The sequence below is a fragment of the Lynx rufus genome, unplaced genomic scaffold (assembly GCF_022079265.1).
Source record: "Lynx rufus isolate CCGP_SWC_20201006 ecotype Redwood Valley unplaced genomic scaffold, mLynRuf1.p SCAF_10, whole genome shotgun sequence".
Classification (NCBI taxonomy): domain Eukaryota; kingdom Metazoa; phylum Chordata; class Mammalia; order Carnivora; family Felidae; genus Lynx; species Lynx rufus.
The window spans coordinates 26,532,022-26,545,056 of NW_025814824.1; the positions used below are offsets into that span (position 1 = coordinate 26,532,022).

Below are 13,035 nucleotides of genomic sequence, written 5' to 3' on the forward strand. Positions count from 1 at the left end.
GAGCCCCGCGTCAGGCTCTGGGCTGATGGCTCAGAGCCTGGAGCCTGCTTCCGATTCTGTGTCTCCCTCTCTCTCTGCCCCTCCCCCGTTCATGCTCTGTCTCTCTCTGTCCCAAAAATAAATAAACGTTAAAAAAAAAATTATTAAAAAAAAAATTTAGGCAAACCAAAGATAGTCATAAAAACAAAACAAATAATAAATAATTTTTAAAAATATAAAAATGACAAAGTTCCTCCTTATCAGTAATTACTTTAAATCTAAATGGGTTAAAACCTCCAATCAAAAGGCAGAGATTGGCAGAATGGATTTAAAAAACATAATCCAACAATATGCTATCTACAAGAAACTCATTTAGATATAAAGGCACAAATAGTTTGAAAATAAAAAGACAGAAAAATATTCCATGCAAATAGTGACCAAGAACAATGCAGGGTGGCTATACTAACATCAGAAAAAAAAGGGACTTTAAATCAAAAAAGATTACAAGAGACAAAGAAGGACACTATATACTAATAAAAGGTTTAAGACAGCAAGAAGATATAACAATTATAAACATTCATGTACCTAATAACAGAGCATCAAAACACACTAAGCAAAAATTGACAGAATTAAAGGGGAAAACAAACAGTTCTACAATAATTGTTGGAGGCTTCAATATCCCATGGTCAGTCTTGGAAAGAACAACCAGACATAAGATAAATAAGAAAACAGAGGATTTGAATAACATTGTAAACCAACGAGAGATAACAAATATAAAACACTACCTAACAATAGAATATATATTCCTCTCAAGGGCACTTGGAGCATTCTCCAGGATAAACCACCTTTTAGGCCACAAATTGGGTCTCAATAGATTTTAAAAGACAGATATTATACAAAGTAACCTCTCCAAACACAACAGGATGAAGTTAGAAATAAACAAGGAAAATTGGAAAATGCACAAGTTTGTGGAAACAACATACTGTTTAACAACCAATGGGTCAAAGAAAAAAAATCACAAGGGAAATGAGATAAATGAAAATAAAACATACCAAAATTTATGGGATGCAGAGAAAGCAGGGCTAGGAGGGAAAGTTTACAGCTATAAACACTTACATTAAAAAAGAAAGATTTCAGGGGTGCTTGGGTGGCTCAATTGGTTAAGCATCTGACTTGGACTCAAGTCATGATCTCATTCATGGTTCATGGGTTCAAGCTCCATATCAGGCTCTGTGCTGATAGTTCAGAGCCTGGAGCCTGCTTCTGATTCTGTGTCTCCCTCTCTTTCTGCCCCTCCCCTGCTCGTGTGCACACAGCACACTCGCACTCTCTCTCTCAAAAATAAACATTTAAAAAAAAAAGAGAGAGAGAGAGAATGACCTCCTATCAACAACCTAACAAATTAAGGAACTAGAAAAAGGAGAACACAAAGCTAGCAGAAGGAAGGAAATACTAAGGATTAGAGCAGAGATAAAGAAAATAGAGAATAGAAAAATAGAGAAAATCAACAAGTAAAAAAAAAACTGGTTCTTTAAAAAGATTAACAAAATTGGCAAAGCTTTAGTAAGTTTACAAAAAAACAGAGAAGGCTCAAATTATTAAAAGCAGGAAAGCAAGTGGAGACACGACTACTGATTCTACAGAAATATGAAGGATTTTAAGTGAATACTATGAACTGTTCACCAACAAATTGGATAAACTAGATGAAATTGACAAATTTCCTGAAACACAAAACTTACTGAAACAAAATCACAAAGAAACAGAAAATCTGAATAAATCCATAACTATTAAGGAGATTGGATGAGTAATCAAAAATTTCCCAACAAACAAAAGACCCAGATTTGATGGCTTCACTTGTGAATTGTACCATTTAAAGAACATCAATCCCTCTCAAATTCTTTCAAAAAACTGAAGAGAAGGGGACACTCGCTCTTTCTATGAGGCCAGCACTGCCCTGATACCAAAGCCAAACAAAGACATTACAAGAAAACCAGAGATCAATAACCTTTATGAACACTGTCATACAAATCCTCAACAAAATAGCAGCAAACCAAATTCAGCAGCATAAATGCAAATCTAAACCACAATGAGATAGGACCTCACACCCATTAGAATGACTCCAACGGCCAACCCCACCCCCAACAAGAGACCAATCAACCAGAAAACAAGTGTTGACAAGGATGTGGAGAAACTAGAATCCTCGTACACTGTTGGTATAGAAATAAAATGGTGCAGCTGTTATGGAAACAGTACAGTTGTTACTCAAAAATAGAATTACCATATGGCCCAGCAATTCCATTTCTAAATATGGACCCAAAAGAACTGAAAGCAGGGTCTTGAAGAAGTATTTCTACACCCATGTACATAGCCGCATTATTCACAATAGTCAAAAGGTAAAAGCAACCCAAAAGTCCACTGACAGATGAATAAACAAATATGGAATATACACACAATGGAATATTATTCAGCCCTAAAAGAAGAAATCCTAATACATCCTAAACGGATGAATCCTGAAGACAATGCTAAATGAAATAGCCAGTCACAAAAGGGTAAATACTGCATGATTCTACTCATAAAAGGTACTCACACCAGTCAAATTCATAGAGAGAGAAAGTTGAATTTGTGGTTGCTAGTGATTACAGGAAGGAGGAAATGAGAATTTATTGTTCAATGGGTACAAACTTTCAGTTTTGCAAGACCAAAAAAGATCTGAAGATGGATGGTGTGACGGCTGCACAATAACGTGAATGTACTTAATACCACTGTAAAATGATTAAAATGGCAATTTTTATATTTTATATATACATATAAGTTTAAAATAATTTTTAAATCAAAATACGAACTAAAAATACAAATATAAGAATTGGGAAAAATAAGCTTCAAATGAAATCACAAATTCGAATTGATGAGATGGAGTTAAGAAATGACAAAGATGTTATCAATAGGCAAAGAAAATAAAAACAAAAAACCTAGAACTCTAGAGTTGTAAGAAACTTCAAAGATCACCTGGGAGTCAAATCCTCTTACTTTGCAATTAGGAGAAAAGCTCATCAAGGATGTTTGCTGTCTTGCCTTATTCAACATCACTTCTACCTACATACAACTAGAAATTGTGCCTACAATAAATTAAAAAGTCTGGAGAATTCCTGTCAAAAATAGTATTCTTTTTTTATTTTTAATTAAAAAGAAAAAAATTTTAACGTTTATTTTTGAGAAGGGGGGGGAGGGCAGAGAGAGAGGGAGACACAAAATCTGAAGCAGGCTCCAAGCTCCACGTTGTCAACACAGAGCCGGATGCAGGGCTCAAACTCACTAACCACAAGATCATGACCTGAGCTGAAGTCAGATGCTTAACCAACTGAGCCATACAGGAACCCCAAAACAGTATTCTTTTCAATTCATTCAACACTTATTATATGTAGACAGTGTTTACATTTTTATTACCGTTATTCTATCATAGATCTTTCATAAGCCTATTACTTTTATTCCCCATGTTACCTATATACCCTTATAACCTTCATAATCTTAAGTCATTTTCCTAGTAAGGTATGACGTGAAGCAAAGAGAGCAAATGCTGGGTACCTCTGCTTAGGGATGGTTGACCCTCAGCACGAATTAAGTGAGAAATGAACTCAAGAGATTAAGAAGGGAAGCTAAGATGTTTATTTTAGCTTAAGAGCTTGATATCAGTTGAGCTTTTCACATTTTGTGCCTTCACTATTTATCTAATATTTAAACCCCCCAAATTAGATTTGTTGAACATTTATGTGGAAATATACTCCCCAATCTTTTTGCTTTTAAATTTTTTTTTTCAACGTTTATTTATTTTTGGGACAGAGAGAGACAGAGCATGAACGGGGGAGGGACAGAGAGAGGGAGACACAGAATCGGAAACAGGCTCCAGGCTCTGAGCCATCAGCCCAGAGCCTGACGCGGGGCTCGAACTCACGGACCGTGAGATCGTGACCTGGCTGAAGTCGGACGCTTAACCGACTGCGCCACCCAGGCGCCCCTCTTTTTGCTTTTAGATAGCATAATTTCAAATTACTAATATTATAGTTCCCCCATATCAGCATCTGACTAAAACCCCTAAGAGCCTCAACTTTCTAGAAGTGAATTGCCTTTACTGCGCTTTAAAAAAAAAAAAAAAAAAAATCCTTTTAAAGGCAGCCTTCACTGGGCCCTAAAGACTGAAGCAAAAACAAACTAGTAATTGTCACTGCCACTTCCCCTCCTAATCAAAGTTTGGTAGGAACTGCTGATGTGTACCAGAAGTCCTCAAAATGTGGCCCATAGACACCTGGGATCCTGACACCTTTTTCAGGGGTCCACAAGGTCAAAACTATCTTCATAATAACATAAAGTATTATTAGCCTTTTTAACTGTATTAACATTTATACTATGGTACAAAAGCAATGATGTATAACATTTCTAGCATCTTGGAACAACTTCTGGTACTGGTACCAAATTGCACTATCGGTCATTGTATTTTTCACCATCAAGTACCAGTAGCTATTAAAAAAAAAAAAAAAAATCCTTCTTTACTTAAGAATGTCCTTCAGGGGAGCCTGGGTGGCTGACTTCCACTCAGGTCATGATCTCATGGTTCATGAGATTGAGCCCCATGTCGGGCTTTGTGCTGACAATGCAGAGTCTGCTTGAAATTCTCTCTCTCTCTCTCTCTCTCTCTCTCTCTCTCCCCCTCCCCAGCTTACTTACACAAGCTCGCTCTCTCTCTCAAAATAAATAAACTTTAAAAAAAAAACTCTAAAAAAAGTCCTTCAAATAGTAAAAATTAATTTTATTAATCTCAGCCCTTCAGTACAGATCTTTTTAATATTCTGTGTGACAAAATGGTTAAGTATGCACAAAGCATTTCTGACCACATACTGAATTGCAATAGTTGATGGGTGTCTCAAGGTAAAGCACTTGTGTGACTGAACTGAGAGCTTTCACTAGCCTTTTTTTTTTTTTTTTTTTTTTTTTTGTGAAACACCCATTTTTACTTGAAAGAATGACCATGGTTATTCAGACTTGGGTATTCTGGCAGACGTTCTCTCACAGATGAACAAAATCTGCCTGTCACTTCTAGGAAACAACTGGCAGTCATAATTCTTGCCAACGATAAAATTTGAGCCTTCAAGCAAAAATCAGATTTCTGGAAAACTCACATCCACCATCATGTCATGACCTGGATAGCTTCCCAATAATCTGTTTCTGATGGGATGAATGGTGATATTAACAAACGTGATTTTCTAATAATATATAATGAAATGTGCCAACATTTTGGAGATCTGCATAACTGACTGAACCAATACTTAGAAACGACCATGGCATGATGTTATAAATTCAGGCATGGTTATGCAAGATCCATTCAAAGTTTAGACCAGTGGATTTTAATATAACATTATAAAAAGTCCATTGATATGATTTCAGATTCCATAATACAAGTAACTAGAAAACCAACACATGTTGAGTTCTGATGTAGCACCAAGCAAGAAAATCCATTATTATCTGAAAAGGCTATTAAAATACCCCTCCCTTTTCCAGCCATTAACTATGTAAGGCTGGGTTTCTCTTTCTATATACTTCAAACCAAAAAACATATTGCAACAGACTGAATGCAGAAGGAGATGAGAATCCAGCTGTTTCTATTAAACCAGACATTAGAGATTTACAAAAATGTAAAACAAGGGGCACCTGGATGGCTCAGTTGGTTAGGTGTCCGACTGTTGATTTTGGCTCAGGTCATGATCTCAAGATTGTGAGACTGAGCCCCATGTCAGGCTCTGTGCTGAGTGTGGAGCCTGCTTGGGATTCCGTCTCCCTCCCTCTCTGCCCCTCCCCTTGCCTCAAAATAAATAAACATTTTTTTATGTAAAACAATACCACTCTTCTTATTGCCTTGTTTTGAAAAATAGTCATTTTTCATTAAAAATATGCTTATATTAAGATATTATCATATTTAAGTGAATTAATAAAAGTTGTACATTTCTCTTTAATTTATAATATAATAAATACAGACATAATCCACAAAAGCTCTTTGGGGTGTGCAATAATTTTTAAGAATGTAAAAGGGTACTAAAATCAAAAGTTTGAAAACTGATTTAAACAACTGAGTATTAACATCAGATCCCTGCAAACCAAGAAAAACAAGAAGTACATAAAGTCATTAATTAGCAAAAACTTTCCTAGCAAAATTACATGAAAGCTGAAAAGGTACAATGTCCAATCATAACTAACCTCACTCTGTAACACCAATGAAGAAAAAAACAACAGAATGTGCAGTATCTTCATCAGATAAACTCCTGTATACCCAGTAACAATTTGATACATAGTATTTTTGATAGAAGCACATGACAGTCAAAGAAACACAAGTCAAAAACAGGTGATTAAAATAGCAGTCACCACCACCATAAGGGAGACAATCCAAGGTTCTGTCAGAAGGGACAAACATGGATACTTCAGCACCTCTCCAGCAGCATCTCAGCACACCCAGCTTTCAGGGTCTAGCTGTTCTATTTAAAACTAAATTACATGCTTCCAAGGCAGGACAGTGAGACTAAGCTGTCATTTAGCCCCAAAGGAGTCAATGGGTCACAGTGGAACGATTCTACAGTAATCATGCTCCATCAGCCTAAAGTCCGTCTTGAGCTTACTAAACCCCTTGGAAGAGTGAGAAAAAGCAGTAGCAGTAATATTTACTGAGCAATTACTATGTGCCAGGCACTGTGGGTTAAGCACTCTATGTGTATTAACTCATTTAATATTCAAGATCTTAAGGATATAACCATTATTACCCCATTTTTGGAACAGAGAAAACTGAAGCACAAGGAGGATAAATAACTTGCCTCAGGCAAAGCCAGGATTCAAAGCCAGCCCTGAAGCCCAACTCCTCAGCCACTGCATTACAGTACACAGACCCTATAACCTACAGTAATATATAAAATTTAAAATTTGGTGCCCACTCTAAACTTCTGTTGTTGTCACCAAGACCAACTGCCTAAGGGAGTCTCCCAATTTGAAGAGCCCTCTGACAATTTCATCCATTACTACGGATACACTGTTGAACTTCAGGTACTGGGGGACTTTAAGCAAGAATACATTTTGGAAGGTGAATACTGTGGAGATTTACTAAAAATTCCAAAATGTAGAATCTAATACAAATTGGGTAATTTCACATTTGGGTCTCTTTTCCTTCTGTCAGAGATAACCATTATTATAAAAGGAGTCTTGCTAGACTGCTCCAAAAAGTAATAATGCCTCAATTCAAGTCAATGGGAAAAGATTTATAAAAATTGCTTCTACAAAAGCTTAGGCTACAGTAAAACACTTAAATGTTTTTTCAGTGTTGGCTAGTAACAAGAGGAACTCTAAGTCTACCCCCTTCATTACAAAGTTCAGAATGAGACTGCAGTTCTCAGTAAGTGTGGAAGCAATTAATTCAAGGCAGATTTTTGAGGTCATTAAAAATGAACCTATAACTTCATTGCGGAATTTAACTCAAGCGAGGTGGAATGGGAATTAAACAAGTCATATTACAATAAGAAAATAAGGCGTAGATAAGACATCCCTATCTCACAGCAATTACAGGACTAATCACAGCCATTATAGGAAATGCTTACAGATCTTCCAGGGTTTTGTCTGGTTTTCATTAGTACTTTGGCACATGTTTTAAAATACTACCATTTAAAGTGCCTTAAATAAACTACTATTTTTTTAGCATACTGAACTGAAAACATTTCACTGTAAAATTGCAAAAGTAACTTTCTAGTTTTCTCAGGAAAAAAGACAGTTTATAATAAGAGTTCAGGTTACTAGCTGGATTTACATAAAGATTACAACACAGGCATCAAAGTAAGTGAAAATGAGTGATAAAGAAAGCTGTTCAGTCCTTTCTAACTACAAATTGTCGTGCATTACAATTAAACACTGCTACAATTTTCAACACCTGAAGAAAAACAAAACACCTACAAGGAATTAATACCGCCAAAAAAAAAAAAAAATCCCCTCAGTGTTACAATGTATTAGGTCATCAGCAGTGCTGGACCTTTAAGCCCTTGATTGAGCAATCTGTATCAAAACAAGAAGTGGCCTTTAAATGATCAACATTCATATCGATTACGCTAAGATGTATAAAAACTCCATTCTATAATGGGTAAATGCCCAGGAAACCAGCCAATTCAAAATTGCACTGGTCCTAGTAAGAGACTTAACCGGCACAAGGGGGAAACCATGTAGACGGTTGCAGGAGTCCTCGAGTACTTGCAACGAAGAACCCGCAACTCACTCAGGAAGGCAGGCTGTAAGGAAACTCTGCACTGTCATCTAGAGCGATCTCATTCAGGCTCAAATCAAACCCAAAAGGCGACAAGTTGTAAACGGAGAACACACTTCAGGCCAACCACCCTGACACGAAGCAAACCTGGCCACCGCCAAAGTCACACCACACACCAAGCCCACCGCGAAGCAAGGTGTGTGCCGGGGTGGGTGGGGGAGGCGGGGCGCGTGCCCGTCCCCGGCCCGCCGCCCCCCAGCTCGGCTCCGCGCTGCACCCCGGCCCCAGAAAAAGGGCAGGGCACGGGGGCCGCCTGTGCCCGAAAACCGCGTCGGGGACCCTCCGCCGGGGATTGAGGCGGGGGTCACCGAGTGTCGCGGGTGGGGGCGGCGTGGGGCGCTTTCCAGAAGCCAGCCAAAGCCCCAAACCATCAGGGGTTTTCCTCCCTCCAGCTCCGGTCCACTCGCCCCGAAAGACACACGTTACACAACCTGTCAGGTGAGGGGCGGAGGGATCCCAGGACGCAGACCGCGGCGGGCGCGGGGTCGCTCCTCCCGGCTTCTCCCGCCCCCGGGACTCGGTGGCCGGGGGACTGCGGAGGGAAGGCGGACGGGCGGGCAAGCAGCGGCCGAGGGGCGGCCGGCCCGGACGTGCGGACAGCGGCGGGGCGCTCACCGGCTCAGGATGGGGCGCTGGCGGGACTGGGCAGAGCCGCGGCACCAGCTCGGCATCCGCAGCGCCGGCGGCTGCTCTCTGGGAGCACGACGGAATTCTCGCCGCCCGCCGCCCGGTGTTTTCATACAAACCCCGGTGGCAGGCGAGGCGGAGGCGGCGGTGGCGGCGGCGGTGGCGGCGGCGGAACCTGCCCGCATCCCGGGCAACGTCAGCGCGGCGCCCCGCCCACCGCACGCCCTGGGCCCGAAGGCTCGCGCGCGCCGAGCGGCGGGGAGGACGAAATGCGCGTGCGCGCGGGCCGCGTGGGGCACGCGCTAGGGAGGAGGGTGGGGCACGCGCTAGGGAGGAGGGTGGGGCACGCGCGGGCCGGAACGGGGTTGGGACTCAGGGAGCGCGCGTGGGTAAGGAGCGAGCGTGCGCAGGAGGGAGGGCGGGGCGCGCGTGCCGGCGTTAGGTGCTGTGCTGCGGGGTAGGCGCGGCAGGGGTTTGGGGAGGAGGGTTGCACGCGCGCTGCAGGCCCAGACCCTGCAGCGAGCGTCCAACCCAACCGAACCGAACCGGTAGGCGGGCGGCTCCCCACTCTCTGCAATTCACCTTCCTGTACGCTCCCAATTAGAGCGGCCCGCCTTTCTCCGGAGCTAAGCCAGCGCCCACCCCACTACCATCAATCACTCTGCTCTTAGAAGGCTGTTAGCTGCTGTGGACGAGCGGTTAACTCCCCAGTGTGGCGCCGGGGGGGGGGGGGGGTGCTCTAGTCCTTGGGCACCACTGGAAAGCTCAGCCCTTTCCTGACCTCGAGGAGAGTCTATAAAGAGACAGCTGGGCTCCAGAACACAAGGAAATTGCACCTTGTGGCCAAACCTCAATAAATTAGATGCCTAGAGCTGCAGTGAAAAAAATAGCAAGCTGATTTATTTTTTGCTTTTTCGTAATGTGGCTACGTATAGTCACGAAAATGGTAATGTTAAATTGGCCACTAGAGGCAAAGACAGTGTTTTTTTAATCAGAGCCAAAGTGATGTGTCAGAAAGATTGAATACTGATTCACCCCCTTCTGTTTTGACTGCCCGTAAAGCCACTGTAATAGATTCTTAATAAATACTTGACATTTACTTTTTTTCCAAGAGCATGGATCATGTTTGCTGCTGTTTATGCTAGCTGCTACAGAATGCAAAATTATTACAACCAGGTAGAGAAATAAATTGAGACCTGTGAAATTTTTGCTTTGTTTTCTTATCATCATGTTTCAACAAAATTAAACAGTTGTGAAGGCAGTTCAAAAGGTAATCCAAGGTGCACGACACCTGCTTCTTGCAGTTTGCCCTTGGCAGAGTCTTTAAGGAGAGATTGCCATTTCAGAAATGCCATAATTTCCCTGGCTGTGAGCACTGAAAGGTGGATTACAGTATTTTAAGGAATTTTAAAACAAGAACCACCCCAAACCACCCAGACTGAAAAGCATATCTAACAACACCTAATTACAATTACCTAAGAATATTTAACATTTTACAGACATTATATATAACACACATAAAACTTTATTCAAAGAGCATCTTCCTAAATGAATCAACCTTCAATATATAAAGATATAGAAATAAATGTAAATGTGTGTGTATATAGAATTTGAATCCCACTTTAGCAAAGCATCATTAGTATGGTTTGATGGCCAGGACACAGATCTAGTGGATTAAACCACACAACTAGGGAAAGGGCCAAGCCATTCCCTGTCTGTCACAATTTTCCACTATTTTAAACAGTTTCCCCAACACTGTTATGATATATAAAACTGAATACAAATAATCGTGTGATGTAGATCAGTCTGATCACATAATAATACTCACTTAACTCTGATTCCTCAAATCAGTCTAGTCAGCGCCTTTAGGTATTCAGTAAATGTTTAGGTTTTTTTTGTTTTTTGTTTGTTTGGTTTTTTTTTTAACTCTGGACTAGGCAGAGAAAGAAAGATGAGCAGTGGAGCCCAGCTATCTCTTTCTCCTCCTCTTCTGCTGATTTTCCTGCCTCCGTACTTTTAGTAGAGTAACCTACAAAATGCAACAAACATTGTAACAAAACTATATAGTTATATGGTTTAGAACAGCCATGGACATATCCAGTCCTCTGGAGTTCTAGGATTGTTATAGCTATTCTACGTTATTCAACAATCATCAGTTTATCAAGCACCTTATGTGCCAGACCAATCCTGAAATCTTTGGAAGAGATAAGCAAATGATAACTTAACTCAACAAAAACCTAACAGCTGCCTGCCCTCTGTGAAACTAAAAGGTTTGCTATATCCATAGATGGATAGACAAAGAAGATGTGGTATAAAGATGTGACAGATAGACAATGGAATGTTACTCAGTCATTAAAAAAATAAGTGAAATCTTGCTACTTGCAACAACATAGATGGACATAGTGGGTATTACGCTAAGTGAAGTAAGCTAGACAAGAGAAAGGCATGATTTCCCTCATATGTGAAATTTGACAAAACAAAGCAAATGAACAAACAACAACAACAACAAAGAGATCCTTAAATACAGAGAATAAACTGGTGATTGCCAGAGGGGAGGTAGGTGGATGGGATGAGCAAAATAGATGAAGGATATTAGGAGGTACAAACTGCCAGGGGGCACCTGAGTGGCTCAGAGTCAGTTAAGTGTAGGACTCTTGATTTCAGCTCAGGTCATGATCTCACGGTCCGTGATTCGGGCACTGAGTTGGGCTCTGTACTGAGCACGGAGCCTGCTTGGGATTCTCTCTCTCTCTCCCTCTCTCTCAACCCTGCCCCTACTGTTCTCTCTCTCTCTCTCTCTCTCTCTCTCTCTCTCTCACACACACACACACACACAATCAAATAAATAAACTTAAAAAAAAAAAAGGTACAAACTTCCTGTTACAAAATAACTAAATCACAGGGATGAAAAGTGCAGCATAGGTAACATAGTCAATAATATTATAATAACTTTGTATGGGGGCAGATGGTGACTACACAGTAACATGTTGATCCCTGTGCAATTCTAGAATTACCACATCATCAGATTGTACACCTGGAGTGAAAATAACATTTCATTTCAACTATGCTTCCATACAAATAAATAAATATCCATATCCGTAAACCACTGCACCCTCATTTTCTTTATTTGTGAAATGGAACTTAAATATTCTTGCCAAATTTAAAGTTTTAAAATTTGGCATACCCTTTAGCCTCATCATAGGAATTTATCCTAAGGAAATAACAAGGAAAATGTGCAGAGATTTAGCCAGAAGGATGTTCATCACAGAGTGGTGTCCAAGCTGTCTTACATGCTCAACAGAAGGCACCCAATTAAACACAATATTTTACACCCATGCAATAGATCACTAGGAAGCCATTAAAAATAACGTGGTAGGGGGGTGCCTGGGTGACTCAGTCGGTTGAGTGTCCGACTTCGGCTCAGGTCATGATCTCGCAGTTTGTCAGTTCGAGCCCCGCGTCGGGCTCTGTGCTGACAGCTCAAAGCCTGGAGCCTGCTTCAGGTTCTGTGTCTCCTTCTCTCTCTGCCCCTTCCCCACTCATGCTCTGTCTCCCTCTGTCTCTCAAAAATGAATAAACATTTTTAAAAAATTTTTTTAAATAATAACGTGCTAGAGCAAGTGCCCTTAACATGCTCTTAACGTGGGATGCAACAGGTTTAACTCCTCCTGTACAGCCATGGATTTACCTTGAGGCTGAAGAAGGCCCGCTGAGTTCTGAGTTTGCTGAGAGTTAAAGGATTTTCCAGACATGAAGGAGAAGCCAGATTGCAATCGAGAAGCATTTCTATATAAGCATTTCTGGTAAACTTCCTGAACAGATCCAATTTAAAAAGGATCTGAATAGATCACATATGAGGGCATAAAATGAGCCTCAATAATTAGAGAAGACTGGGTCTTTGAGGAAAGGCGGTCACAGCTACAGTGGAGCTCTGGGCACCCCTGCTCCTGACTCCCTGCTGTTTGCCTCACCAAGGAACAAGTCAATCAGAAAGCCACACTGCAGCCTAGCCTTTGGTTTTGGTTTTGGTTTTTTTGTTTTTTTAAGTTTCTTTATTTTCAGAGAGAGAGAGGGAGAAAGAGAATCCCAAG

At 40.8% G+C, this 13,035-nt stretch overlaps 1 protein-coding gene across 7 annotated transcripts in view; it reads right to left on the bottom strand.

Annotated features, from left to right (window-relative positions):
• Positions 1–13,035, bottom strand: part of AGTPBP1 (ATP/GTP binding carboxypeptidase 1) — a 202,476-nt gene that overhangs the window by 154,882 nt on the left and 34,559 nt on the right. For 2 of the 7 annotated variants that reach the window (XM_047102965.1, XM_047102952.1), the window contains exon 1: positions 8,933–9,078. The exons of 2 other annotated variants lie outside the window; for them this stretch is intronic. The gene's annotated coding sequence lies outside the window, so the exon portion shown is untranslated. Of the gene's footprint in view, positions 1–8,748; positions 9,080–13,035 lie in introns of those variants that run through there. 3 more of the 7 variants (XM_047102974.1, XM_047102944.1, XR_006966288.1) reach the window with 2 other exon arrangements.